General features: G+C 37.7%; 1 protein-coding gene across 6 annotated transcripts in view; it reads left to right on the forward strand.

Annotated features, from left to right (window-relative positions):
* The window catches only part of LOC106090482 (histone-lysine N-methyltransferase, H3 lysine-79 specific), a 154,576-nt gene that overhangs the window by 76,223 nt on the left and 65,125 nt on the right, over nt 1-13,228 (forward strand). The gene's annotated exons all lie outside the window — the stretch shown is intronic.

Here is a 13,228-nt window from a genome sequence, read left to right on the forward strand (position 1 = left end):
TGGTAGTTGTGACGCCTTGTGCGACGATCGCTTGAATTAGGCGTGTGCTAGTGCTGTGAATTGCGGAATGTCAAATGCCCTTACCGAGTATTTCGCGAAACAGGAAGTCGCTTATCCTGAAGCTGAGGAAGCATGACATGAACTGCTAATAGACGTCCTGACAGATTATTGCAACGTAAGGTCTTTGAAATCACGCTGAACGCAGGGTGAGGCAGAGTTCTCCAATATGTGCGATGGCGCAGAGGTGTAAAGCATGTTTGGGGCAATCCCAATCCATCGCAGTTCCTGTAAGGCGGTAATGTTCTTATACTTTTCCAATATCCACCTTAGCGTATGCTAAACATTCTCCGTATGGAGTTCGCACATTCCAGGTGCAGATTTGCAAATCATGGTTCTCAGTTCGTTTTCGTTTCTGAGGGCCATTCATATGAGGGGAGTCTACTGACACTAAAAGTGTGTGTAAATATCAACCTCAGCTTTCGGGACCACTTTTGACAGATTACTTCTTGAGCTGCAGTTACTATTCACAATAATCAACACATAGGTTATGATGCCAGGACCTTAGAAGTCCAGACATCCACGTTGGCCGGATTAAAACACATTGTGATTCAACATCTTCCCTCTTCTCATTCCGATGAATTTACTTCAAAAAGCAAACCGTCCTTTAACGCACTTTCTGAAGCCACCCAGATGAAAAAGCAAACGTCTTGATCCTCCGGTCGTCGATCTCATGACACCACCGATAGATGTCATCATTTCTAATGTCAATACGAGACATATGTTTACTTAACTTATTAAGTTGGCTGATATATTTGCAGGGAACTCTTGCCTGCCGGACAGCAATCAACCACTCCCCTTAATCGAAAATGTATCTGGCGTCATGCCCCAGATATTTTTTTGAACTCGTGGCGTTAAAAGGGTTCTTGAGAATCTAAACGTAAATAAATCCCCGGGTTGGATGACATATCAACACTTTTTTGCGCAAGTCTTCTTCACGCTTGCTCGTCAATTACGCAACCTATTCAACTTTGCCTACCGTGCGGGAGTCTTCCGGGCGCTTTGGAAGGTTGCGAAAGTTCAGCCCATCCCCAAAAAGGGTGAGGCGAACAACCCTGCGAAATACCGGTCAATTGCGATATGCTACTCTCTTTCCAAGGTTATTAAGAGCATGATTAATCACCATCTTGTGTGGTATTTAGAGTTTAATGGCCTTCTTAGCGACCAACAGTATGGGTTCCGCAGAAATCGCTCTACCGGCGACCTCATGGCATTTCTGTCGGAACGTTGGATTCGCTCAATCTACAAGTTTGTGGCTCTAGATATCTCCAAGGCATTTGATAGGTTCCGGCACTATGCACTACTATCAAAACTTGTCGCATTTGGTGTCGGTAATAACTTCGTTCGATTTATTTCGAGCTCATCCAATGAGCATAAATTGAGGTGTACCCCAGGGCTATGTCCTTTCTCCTTCTCTTTTTCTTATTTGCATCAACGATCTGTTGAGTCAGACATCGAATCGGATCTTCTCATTTGCGGATGACAGTAATCTCTGTCATTCATACTCATTCGACCATAGGCCGAGTTTTCGAGAGATTGGTGACAAGAGGCGGGTTTTGTACGATACACTCTGCCAGGATTTGCCGGCCATTTCCATACGATACGGTATCCAACTCTATTGCCTATTGAAAGAATTCTTATTTCGTCCAATCCGTTTGTATGTGGAATCGACTTCCGGGTAATGTTTTTCCCACCCACTATGACATCCAGAGATTTAAAACAAATGTCAATAAACACTACATCCTTTTCTCCACCCTCAAATTCCTTATTTCCATTCGCCAACACAATGCACTGCATTCATAGGGGACATCCCATGCGTGTCGGTTGATAGGAAAAAAATATCCTGTTATAATTCCAATAATCATACTCAAATGTGCCTTTTCTATTGAAAACAGACTATCTATGTCTGATTTCGAGCGTTCATCCCACCGTAGCTTTGTTTATTCACACCCGGGTGTTGAATTCCAGTGATTTAACCATGTTTCCTTATAACGCTCCTTAATTCTATGGAAAATTTTTGATGGTGGTGGGTATACATCTAATATTGGCAAAAGAGCAAGGCTTACGCCCGATCTGGCAAACAAGTCCGCCTTCTCATTTCCTTTAATATTATGTCCAGGAACAATTTAAGACCTCTCGACAGCGACCCAAAATATTAGATCTTATACTCGGGCTAATCGATCCATAGTTACCACATAAAGTGAGTTCGTGTACTCAAAAATTTGTGCAAATTTGCACAAATTGTTGCTGGAAGTCGTTCGCGTACATTATTTACAGAAAAGAGCGGGAGATTGCGTGAGAGAAAGCATAATTTGGAGAGTTTGGTAATTGAGAGCTTGCAAATTTCTACTGAAAGCGCATTTCTACTGCAGCTTCGAACAGCTGTTTAATTCAAATAAACAGCAAAAGAGAGTAAAGTCTGTATTTACTCTCCTGCAAATTTTTATAAGATTTTTTGCTTTTATTTGTGTGTGAAGAGTGTACCAGCAAAAAAGTTTAGGCTTTTTGCCTTATCACTCCTACTGTATTCTGACCGATTACATGTTTTATTAAGTACTTATGTTTTAAAATCTTCCAATGGATTTATTATATCTGTCAATTTAACTTCCTACATAAATCTCAGAATAAATCATAGATAACCTTTTGCATCCTGAGTCTTCTATTTCATTTCTTTATTATATATGTATGTAACTTTTATTTTTAGCTTACAATGCACATTTCCACATATGTAGTTAAAAGAAAATAGGAAACAAAGACAATACGTTTAAAAAACTGGTTTTGTGTTTTGCTAACCTGTTTTAGAAAGAAACACACATTTTAGAATATGTGAAAGCCACCGAAATTGTACAACTGACCATTTGTGCCTTACTGTTGGCTGGTTATATTGCTTATTTTCTTTGTTTATTATTTGAAATCTTCTCAATTTCGTTTTCTTCTTCAATAGAGTGTTTATATGGTTGTTAGTTCACCTGTCTATTGTGTAACATTTTCGTAGCGGAATGTATAAAATGCGTGGGGAAACGAATGCCAACTTCTCTAATGGATTTTTAATGAACAAATATTGGTATTAGAATTGTTAAATATGTTAAAGTGGCCTTCTGAAATCGGACTCAGATAGTCAATTTTTGTTCATTGTGATAATACTGTAGCGACAGACCAATACCTCAGGAGGGAATCGAACTCAAAATACCGCAAAGTGACTCCGAGCTGGAAATCATATGCTTTTACATTGTGTTATATTTTAAGAAGATTCACTTGCTAAGAGAATTTCGGACTCTTTCTATTACTTTCTGTTTGTTTAAATGAAAAGTTAACTTTAAATGCAAATATATCCATAAATTTCAAAGATAAGAAAATTGTCATTCGAACGACAGTAAGATTGACCTACATCTTTGTCATTCTTCTTTTGCATTTCTATTGTCTTAAAGTTGAGGTGATTTCCTTAAAAGGCTTCTCCTGTAAAGTTTGACTTTTTGTTACTATATTATTTTTGGCTATATAAAAAAACCCCTCTTACTTGTACTTAGAGAATCTTTCTCTCTTTTAAAAACTTTCGCTTTCTAATTTGAAGTTTATTATAACTATTTAAAATCAACTAACTGCAAATATTTCCCACAAATTCAAAGTTAAGAAAATTTTCACTTGAACGATTTAAAAATTGACATACCTCTTGCTATACTATTTAAATTTCTATGGTGTGTCTACCCCATGACTCACTCACCTCACCTGTAACGGTTATCAGAGATCCATACCGAACATCAGTTAAGCTATTACAGAGATTTATCGTACGTTCCTCGTACGTATAAAGTTTCAACTTCATTTGGCAAAAACGGTTTCAAGTGTGTATCCATCCATATAGCGCACACAATAATAGTAATTTTAAACAGCAACAAAAACAAGTTTTCACCATTAGTTTCGAGCGGGTTTTTTCGCTTTTGTTTTGTTTCCAAATGTTGTCTCATTTTTTTCTCCTCCGAGTGAGGTTAAAAGCATACCTTGATGGTAAGTTACATGCCACATAGTAGTAGTCTATGTACCAAACATTTTATAGGTATTCATACATACACTATATAGCTACAACAACACCAGTTTGGTGTATGCTCTCATTGATATTGTTGTGTTGAGCACTGAGTATATACGTACATACATACTATGTGTAAGTGTTCAATGTTGAGATATTTATTTTGCTTTGCCATTAAGTAAGGCATTAGAATCTAATAGACGGCGATTATGTAACACAACAACAAGAAAAAGTTTATTGTATGTGTATGCGAAATTCCACTGTAGTATGAAGTGTCTATATATATTTTGGGATCATTGCAGGAGGAGTGTTTCATGAAGAACAAGTGCCTAGAGTAATTGTCAATAAGGATTAACGTTTCCTTTTAATAAAAAATGGGGAAGAATTTAAGATTAAACGCATGGAAAAGATGTTTATCAAGTGTAACATGGCAACGTTGCATTTTGAGGGGAGTAAATCCGAAACTGTAATATTTAAGTAGGTTGGAAAATTTAAAAGAATTAAAGATTGACAGTAGGTTTGTATGTAAGTTAAAAGCCTTCGTTGAGAAAATATTCTAAGTACAAAGATTCATAGAAAATTTTACTGAGGATTTTGGAGAAATTTTTCTACAGTCATAAATTAAAATCCTTGTATTGAAACTTCCCATGAAAAATTTATGGAAGATCCCATTAGAATGTGATATTTTAAACGAATCTCGGTAAAATTACACAAGGTAAAGTCATTAGCCCAACAACAAAAGTCAAAGATACAACTCTGTAAGAATGATGGCGAAAATATTTCCTAGATTTTCAACTTCTGTCTACAGCAGTGTTGGACACATGTGGTAGTGAACGAATCTCGGTAAAATTATACGAGGTGAAATCATTAGCCTAACAACAACAAAAGTCAAAGATACAACTCTGTAAGAATGGTGGTGAAAATACTCCCTAGGGTTTCAACTTCTGTCTGTGTTCCTCATGTCTTTGCACAAGTAGGTTAGGTAAAAGTGGCAGTCCTTTACAGACTCACAATTTTAAGTCCATTGTGATACCACAGTAGAGACAGACCAAGGTTTCTGACGGGAATCGAACCCACGACCCCATCACTGGTAATATCAAGCACGCTACAAACACGGCTACCGGGGCGCCCAAGAAAAAAAAATATGAATAAAAAGCAAGCCTATAGCACATTGGTTTAGAAAACAGAGGGTCAGTGGATCAAATCTCGGCGAAGGCAAATTAAGATTTCCAAATTGTAAAAATAAAATAATATTCCCATTCTAAAGATAGATTTTAGGAGGTTGTAAAGAGAACGTAGAATAGCGTTCCAAGCGCCTGGATCTAATGCGCTCATTCTAAAATCTAATACGCTCATTCGAGGTGTCTCCCACCACTTGATGTTTCCATCGGGCTTTTGGTCTTCCCGGTTTGCGTGTACCACCGTGTTTACCTCCAAAAGACTTCTTTGCTGGAGCTTCTTCATCCATTCTTACAACATTACCCAGTCAACGCAGCCGTTGTATTCTGATGCGTGTCAGTATGCTATCGTCGTCATACAGCTCGTGTTTGGTTCCTAGAAGCTTTAATTTTTGCTAGTTTGACAGATGTTTGGTATGTAGAATAAAATTATGCCCTACAACGTAACATATTTTGTATACATTTCTAGCAGAATCTTCGGTAGTTCTGATCGTCAATCACTTAACCTTTTTTTCTTAATTGGATACGACAGTTCATTTGAGCAATTAGCCGAACTTAGAAAATCTTTCTAAGCGCCTCGATCTTCTGCGCTACATCTCCAATCTCTGACACCAAGATTAGAGATGTCTTCCACGACTTGATCGTAGCTTTGGTCGTCCTGGTTTGCGTGTACCACAGTGCTCGCCTTGAAAAGTCTTCTTCGCTGGAGCTTCTTCACTCATTTTGAGAACATGACCTAGCCAACGCAACTGTTGATACGTTTAATTATCCTACCGTCGTCATAAAGCTACAGTTCGTGTCTCATTTAATCCCGATACTCTCCATCAATACAAACTGATCCATAAATTTTACGAAGAATCTTTCTCCCAAACACTCCAATCACTGCCTCGTCTGCTATTACAAGAACACAACACGGGTAGTATCAGTGCTTTGTATAGTGTAATTTTCGTCTGTTCAGATGTGACCTTGTTTCTAGCCTGGATGTTTAATCCAATTATGCATCGGTTTGTCAGTATTATTCTTCGCTTTATTTCAGAACTGGTATCATTCGTTTCGGTTATCTCCATTTACCACCAGATCCTAAACTAAATTTCCCATCAACATTAATAAACCGGGGATACTTCTCTCATATCAAAGAGTCCAGTCCGATTAACGGTCTAAGCTCCACGATAAAAGGCCTGCTTTTTTATACCGACTCCGAACGGACTGCCGCATAGCTACACCACTAATTAGAGAAGGTTTAACGTGCAGGATACCCCACAAATGCAGCTGGCATTAGGGATACCACCGCTGCATTTTTTTTTATGTTCACGACGGGATTTGAACTCAGCCGTTCAGCGTAGTATGCGAAAATGCAGACTGCGCCACGGTGGCCTCGTAGCCACTTAAACTGATTCTCTTATATTCTTTCAAAGGCTACAGTTACTACTCACGGTGACCGACCCATGATATCGATGTCGTCGGCATAGGCGAGGAGTAGCATGTGTCCTCTTGTGAGTAGTGTGCAACACCTGTTCACATCTGCATCTCATATAATTTTTTCCAGCAGAATATTAAAGAGATCACACGATAAGCTGTCTGCATGTCTTAAACTTCGTTTGGTATTGAATATTTCGAAGAGATTATTTCCTATTTTTACTGAGGAACGAGTATCGGCAAGTGATATCCCGCAGAGTCTTATTAATTTCGCAAGGATACCAAACTCGGACATGGCGTGAAATACCTTTAGGTCTATCGAAAGTGGATATGTAGTCAACGAAGAGATAGTAAGAGTTAACCTGTCTTTCTGGGTCTTTTCCAGGATTTGGGGCAGTGTAAATATCTGGTCTATGGTGGATTTACCACGTCTAAAGCCGTAGTGATAAGACCCAATAACCTAATTGACTTCAGGTTTTAATCTTTCACACAATACGCTCGAAAGTATCTTGTATGCGAAGGAGAGGAGACATATTCCTCTGCAGTGGGCACATTCCGTCTTGTCTACGGTACATAGCATGCTAAGGCTCCAATCATCGTGTATGCGTTTTTCTAGCCAGATCGCACAGATAAGCTGACGCCTCTAGTCTTAATAGTTCAGCGGGAAACCCATCGGCTCCTGCTGCCTTGCTGTTCTTCAGTCGAATCACTGCTACTTGGACCTCATTTTGTCTAGACGGTAAACTTTCTATACCATCACCAGGAATTGGTTCTGCGGTATCCTATTCGCAGCCTTCGTCGGACACTAACAGCTGTTTCCAGATTTCCCTCTTTGTATATGCCTGCACCAAAACCGCCCTTTATTCTGACTCCTGTGCATTCAATTCGCTCATAGTCAAGCTTTTCCATGTCCTTTTTCTTTCTGCGGAATAGACATTTCTCCCCTCTCCTTTTCTCCCGATACCTCTCCTTCATCTGTCGCTTTGCTACTGATTGCAGATTATCTTTTTATGCCGCATTCTTGGCTTCAGTAGCTTTTCGACACTCTTAGTCGTACCATGAATTTCTTAGAGAATGCTTCTGGTGCCCAAGTACGAATTTCGCGACATTTTTCGTGGAGTGGGCAATGGTTTGCCACTGCGCCGTTAAATTATTGAGACAAGGAGTGATTTCATCATGCTGTTGGTTCAATCGCGTGGCATATCGTATTCGATTTATTTGCTGAAATTCCAGAAAAGCTCACAACGTTCCAAAATTAAATGAAGTATCCCCTGGCATTGTCTAGTGACAAATCTTGATGACATACATATATATTAAACCTGAGTCTCATTCTCTTCAAAAATCGCATCGTCTTCCGCTCTTCCCTCCCGTGTAAGCAAATCCCGAAAATCTTTTCTTATTTGTGAATAAGACCGTTAATTTATAGGAATATTGAAAAATTTTCCGGCACCATTAGAAATGTCCATCATTTCTTATTTCATATCGTTTCTCCACCCTAAACTCATGCAAGAAAATTCCTCTGTACACCTTTTGAGTACTTTATCCTAGGCTCAAAAATTGGTTCTCTACATGCATAGCACCAATTTATATAAGTATTTACATATTTCCTTTTTCGTTGGATTACATAAAGACGCCCCAAGACTTACATATGACATAGAGGTATATTTTTTTCGTTCTTGAACAATTGGTCCTTTGCATGGCCAAACTTTTTCATACAAATAATTTCTTAAAATAGGAACACATTACTTTTTGCCATAAATCCCTTGGAATATTTTGCACATGACAGTAGTAAATTTATTTTCTTCATTTCTTCCTATTTCTTAGGAAATACTTGAACATATGGGACATTTCAGGGGGGAAGTTGACTTGGAAATGCGAAAATATTCCGTGGAAGTGTTGCTGAGTTGTATGAGCATAATGGTAGCGACATGTCGCTGCGTCAATGTACATTTGCAAATGTAATGAAATACACACGAAATGAGCAGGGTACATTAATAGAAGAAGACAATTTGACATTAAATTTTCTGTCATTTTAAATAGGCATATAAAATCAATGTCGGGGTAGGGTTATCAGTATTTGTTCGTCCCTTCCACCGCGGGTCGGGGAGCCTTTTTAGTTTGTTTGCGGCAAATGCTGTTAACTTTTATTGATAGTTGTGTTTTACTTACCCATTAAGCTGATTTTCTCGCTTATTTTGTATGGGGAAAAATGCTATCCCCAATTAGCTAAGCGGCTCATCGTCGCTTACTATCGCCGTTTATTAAAAGATATGGTGTCATCATTCAATTTGAATGACAAAACTTAAAGAGGAAGAACGCAACATCTTTATTCATTGATAAAACGTTTTGACGTGGCAAAATTGATTGAGATTTTAATAAAATGACATGTATGAACTATGAGAAATATTTAATTGAAATTAAATTGGCTCAAGTTGTTGATATTAGATTATTTAGGATGTTTATCAGTGCTGCCAACGTTGAAGTACAAAGCATTTAGCATGAAGAGCGTTTTATTTATCCATAGGCTAGCGAATCCGCTAGACTGGTAAATAAAACAAGTAAAAGCGTGCTATGTTCGGCCGGGCCGAATCTTGGAAACCTACTACCATGGATTCTGCTGAAAATATATACAAAACAAGTAGAAAGGCTTTGAGTTCGATTATATATTGTATATAAACCACCTTTCGTCAAAATCCGGTGAAAAATGCATACCTAATGCCCCATAGTAGCTATAGCGAAATATGTTTCGATTTGGAACAAATACTAATAAGTACAAGTCATTGTTCAATTGTGTATAAAAAAATATTGGTCTTTTTAGTAGCTATATCTAAAAATAAACCAATCTGAACCATTTACGATACGGATGTCGAGAAGCCTAACATAAGTCACTGCGTCAAATTTCAAAGAAATCTAATTATAAATGCGCCTTTTATGGGTGCAAGACTTTAAATCGAGAGATCGGTCTATATGGCAGCTATATCCAAATCTTGACCGATCTAAACCAAATTGAAGAAGGATGTCGAGGGGCCTAACACAACTCACTGTTCCAAATTTCATCAAAATCGGATTATAAATATGGCTTTTATGGGCCTAAGACACTAAATCGGCGGATCGGTCTATATATAGCCCATCTTCGAACCTAACCTGCTTAATATCTCTATTTTTAAAGACTGTTGCGTGATTTCAATAGACAGGGACGGACATGGATTTTTACGCTGATCATGAATATATATACTTTAAAGGGTCGGAAATGGATATCTCGATATGTTGCAAAGGGAATGACCATCCTTCGGTGGTGGGTATAATAAATTTACTTGAAGGGCATAATTTTATTCTATTTGATTGCTCAAAAAGTAATTGCGGATTTTTCATATAGTCGGCGTTGACAAATTTTTTCATAGCTTATGACATTGTAATTGCATTCTTTCTTCTGTCAGTTATCAGCTGTGACTTTTAGTTTGCTTTAGAAAAAAAGTGTAAAAAAAGTATATTTGATTAAAGTTCATTCTAAGTTTTATTAAAAATGCATTTACCTTCTTTTAAAAAATCCGCAATTACTTCTTGGGCAACCCAATACATACCAAACTTCTGTCAAACCACCAAAATTAAAGCTTCTAGCAACCGAACAAGGATAATCGAGATACTGGTTTACATGGTAGCTATATCAGATTATATACTGATTTGGACTGTATTTGACACATTTGTTGCAAGTCGTAACATAACACCGCATGCAAAATTTCAGCCAAATCGGACAAAAATTGCGGCTTGTAAGGACTCAAAAAGTCAGATCGGTATATATGGGAGCTATATCGGGTTATAGACCAATTTGGACCGTACTTTGCATAGTTGGTGAAAGTCATAACAGAACATTACGTGCAAAATTTTAGCCAAATCGGACAAATATTGCGGCTTGCAGGGGTTCAAGAATTCAAATCGGGAGATCGGTTTATATGGGAGCTATATCTAAATCTGAACCGATATAGCCCATTTGCAATCCCCATTGACTTACATCAATATTAAGTATCTGTGCAAAATTTCAAGCGACTAGCTTTACGAGTTTGACCGCTATCGTGATTTCGACAGACGGACGGACGGACATGGCTAGATAGATTTCAGATCGGTGTTACAAATGGAATGACTAGATTAGTATACCCCCATCCTATGGTGGTGGGTATAACAACCCAGATGTATTCTCATGACAGTTCCTCTTAATGTTATGGGGCCTTTCCACTTTTTGTTCTCAGAAAATGCCCAGCATTCAATAAATAAAGTTGCGAAAGCGATCAACCGACATAATTTTGTTGTAGTAGTCTTAGTTTTTGACTTATCTCCTATTTGCGGCATTTTCAATAGGCATATTGTGACATCTTCAATGTTTATGTAGCGTTTTCACTTTTTGTTTTCGTCAAGTGATTTAACCTTTTATAAGTGAACGCTGTGCTGCTAACTTCTATTGTTACAAAAGGATGGTAATACCAATTTCTTCTTCGCTTTTCTTATGAGGTAGTCTACCCTGCATTGAGAACCAACTCTTTCTTTTTAGATTTGGCCGTCGATGACAACAGAAACTTGCGCTTTCCCAGAATCTTCAATAAAGTCTAATTGAAAATGTCGTTTCTTTTTCCCTTTGACATCTAAAAATTTTGTTTTCTGTGCAGGGTTGCCTGCCTACAAAAAAAGACAAAGTTCTCTATTTTGTCACTAAATTCCGTTTTTACCTAACTTCGTCATGTAAAAAAACTGTTGTAACTTGATTTGTTACATCGATATCCTTTGGACTAAGGTTCAAAATGTTCCTCTCTAAAAAAAAGTCCCACACTAAAATCTCTCTTTTTTATTTAACATGGAATGCTTCATATACCATGTGTTTATGGCAAGTATTTATGTTAAAATTCCTGCATACTTCCTCGTTCATTCTTCTACATGGATATGTGTTATTCTTTGTGCGTAATATTGTTGCATGTTGACTGCCTGCCTGGCTCTAACTCCGCCAAACCAAAACATAGCATACCACCTACCCGTAACAGACAAGTAGTTCTTCTGCTTTCTTGTAAAGGAAGGAAATCCAGTAAAAGCTCCCGTCTTACACCCATGTGTATATGTAGATAGTAGGAGCATAGTAATATGGCAAGTGTAATAAGGAAAGAGTAGGTGAGACTATCTATCGGCTCTTTTGATTTTTCTTTTTGTTTACATATATTGAAAAGACCGCTGCTGATGAGCAGTGTCTGCAATGTAAGGTTGTGCTAGTATTCTTGATCTCTAACAAACTAACTGCCGGGAAAACTTGACAACAACGCACTGGAAAATTGTCAACGTTGTATGAGACTCACACACACACACAGATAGATTAAAGTTGTTGGCAGACAACAGACATCTGTTTATTATTGTTCTGGCCTTTGATATGCACAAAGTGGCCAGAATATTGATGGTGACATTAATAAGGACAACGAAATGAAAAAAAAAAAATAAGTGAAGGTAGATGTAATTGAAGGGCCTGCAATAGCTTTAAATTGTAGCAACTGATGTAAAATTTTGAACACGTTTGACATTGAAGAGCTTGAAGTATAAACAAGGCTTCAAGGTTCGGTTATATGGAGACATATCTAGGATGCGTAAAGTGTACTTCACCTACCAAACTTTAGATAGTTAAGGAATTTAAATCGAGATATTGGTTTATATTGGGATATTATGTGTATATCTGGTATTAGCCAATTACAGTATGGCGGTATACGCTATCACATACTGTCTTACATTGCCCAGCTGCAACCCATCGACACCTACCGCCTTACACCCAGAGAAAAGATGATACCAAACGTGCTCATTTCAGTACCGTACGATGTTGATAGTAAAGAAACGCCGTATGGTACAAAAACAATACCGGGTGGTATGGATGAAACATAAGATGATTAGTACCGTTTGGTACTACCCGTATTACTTAATTAATTACTTGGTTTTAATACCAATCTGTGTTTGGTTTTTGCATTAAACCGTTATTGGTTTTAGTTATTGACTATTCCGTCCCCTAATGAACCAAAAAAAAACCATTGAAAATTATTTTAATCCAATTTTATTTCGATTATTTATGTTAATAATTACAAAATGTTGCACCGTGACGGACCTCAATTCTTTGTATTCAACAATTGATTCCATATCCATTGATTCCCAAAAGTGTTTTTCATAGGAATACAACACAACATTGTTTTCCACACAAGAGACTATTATGTTTTTGATATAGAATGTCCTTGGTCTTGCCAGGAATCGAACCCAGGCGTTCAGCGTCATAGGCGGACAAGCTAACCTCTTTGCCAATGATGCGAACAAAATAATACCAGGCGGTATTGGCAAAGTACCGTCATTTTTCTGTCAGTGTATGATTCTAAGACCGGATTGCGGTTATTTTGAATTCGTTCTAGTAAGGCGGTATTTTATTAAAAATCATTGCAAAAAATATGTTATTACGCGGGTCATATTGAATATGGTTTACCCATGCAAATAGATAATACAAGATTTTTGACTTTTTTGTGTTATGAAAATCCTATACAGTGCAAATCAG

This window comes from Stomoxys calcitrans, chromosome 2 (assembly GCF_963082655.1).
Source record: "Stomoxys calcitrans chromosome 2, idStoCalc2.1, whole genome shotgun sequence".
Taxonomy (NCBI): Eukaryota; Metazoa; Arthropoda; class Insecta; order Diptera; family Muscidae; genus Stomoxys; species Stomoxys calcitrans.